The sequence below is a fragment of the Chrysochloris asiatica genome, unplaced genomic scaffold, assembly GCF_000296735.1.
Source record: "Chrysochloris asiatica unplaced genomic scaffold, ChrAsi1.0 scaffold00043, whole genome shotgun sequence".
In the NCBI taxonomy this organism is placed as follows: domain Eukaryota; kingdom Metazoa; phylum Chordata; class Mammalia; order Afrosoricida; family Chrysochloridae; genus Chrysochloris; species Chrysochloris asiatica.
In genome coordinates this window covers 17,604,922-17,606,724 of record NW_006408561.1, presented here as the reverse complement: position 1 = coordinate 17,606,724, position 1,803 = coordinate 17,604,922, and positions in this window count along the sequence as shown.

Sequence of the window (1,803 nt, the reverse complement as noted above, 5' to 3'; positions counted from 1 at the left end):
ACAAAAATCCTCACCACTGGACCAATAAACAACATTCTTATCAATGGAGAAAAGATTGAAGTTGTCAAGGACTTCATTCTTCTTGGATCAACTATCAACACTCGCGGAAGTAGCAGTCAAGAGATCAGACGACGTATTGCACTGGGCAAATCTGCTGCATAGGAACTTTTTAAAGTGTTGAAGAGTAGAGATGTCAGCTTGAGGACTAGGGTGCGCCTGACCCAGGCCATTGTGTTTTCAATAGCCTCATATGGATGCGAAAGCTGGACAGTGAATAAGGAGGATCGTAGAAGAATTGATGCCTTTGAGTTGTGGTGTTGGAGGAGAGTACTGAAAGTGCCATGGACTGCCAAAAGAACCAATAAATCTGTTTTGGAGGAAGTGCAGCCAGAGTGCTCCTTAGAGGCCAGGATGGCTAAGCTACGTCTCTCCTACTTTGGACATATTGTCCGGAGGAAACAATCGCTGGAGAAGGATGTCATGCTGGGTAGGGTGGAGGGTCAGAGAAAAAGAGGAAGACCCCCAACGAGATGGATCAGCCAGGTGGCATCATTGATGCACTCAAGTGTGGCAGCGGTAGTGAGGTTGGCCCAGGATCGGACATTGTTTCGTTCTGCTGTGCATGGGGTCGCTATGAGTCGGTTCCGACTTGATGGCACCTGACAACAACAACAACATAGGATTAAAAATTTAGGTTTCTGGGTTGAGCCAATCAGTATAGCCAACCCTCCTGTCCACTGAGATTGAGCACATAAATCCAAGTTGCCCATGAGACAGTGACTCCCTAGGCCTTGTCTAAGTCTACTAAAAGAGATATATGCTCTTTCATTCTACCCAGTGATTTGAAAATGGAAAGTCTAGACTGCTACAAGCGTTTTACAACCATGAGGGGAGGGCTTGGAGCTGCTTGAAAGCCATTTCTATAGCACTAGAAGTCAAAGGAAGACAACACAGAAAGACAGAGAGAAATTAGATCCCAAGATCAAGCTTTGTTTGAAGCCAGAAAACTAGACTTTTTGTTACAAGAGCCAGTAAGTTCTATTTATGGCTTAAGCACATTTGAATTGGACTTTATGTCATCAGCATCACAATTGATACACCATCCCAAATGAAGAAAATTGAAACCAACTACTCTTGTCTGCTCTTGTAAAAATTGACAGTTTCTGGAAACCAAAAGGAGGAATTTGACTCTGTTGCATAGCGTCACTATGAATAGGAACCAACTTGATGGCAGTGGGTGGGCATCTTAATGTTCATAAAAGTTTTTGAATCTTCGCAAGAATGCTTGAGTTTCATATATCGTAGCACCAGCTCAGACTCAGCCAACTCTTTCATATACTAACACCTGTAGGTTAAACAAACAAACAAATGAAAACTTCCACCTTAAAGTTTGAATAAAGCCCTGATTTATGAATTTAAAAAATATTTCAGTGGTAGTTATATTAAGCACCCAAATTAGGCCACTCATTTTGTTTGTCTTTTAACCTTTTATTGTGACTTGAGTTAAGGTTTACAGAGTAGATATCAGATTTACATTCAACAAATCTTTACACTTCGTTTCATCTCAATGATTGCAATTCCCTCAATGTAATATCACTTAGCCTACTTCCTCCTTGTTTCAATTCTTTCTTCTTTCCCCACCCTTCTGAACTTTGTCCTTGGGTAAATGCTGCCCTTTTGATCTCCAGTGATTGACCATTCTATGGTGTATGTATCTCACTAGTGTTGTTGTCCTCCCTATATACCTTTCTACGCCTGTAAAGATTTGCAGCTTCAGAAACCCTATACAGGGTCGCTAAGGGT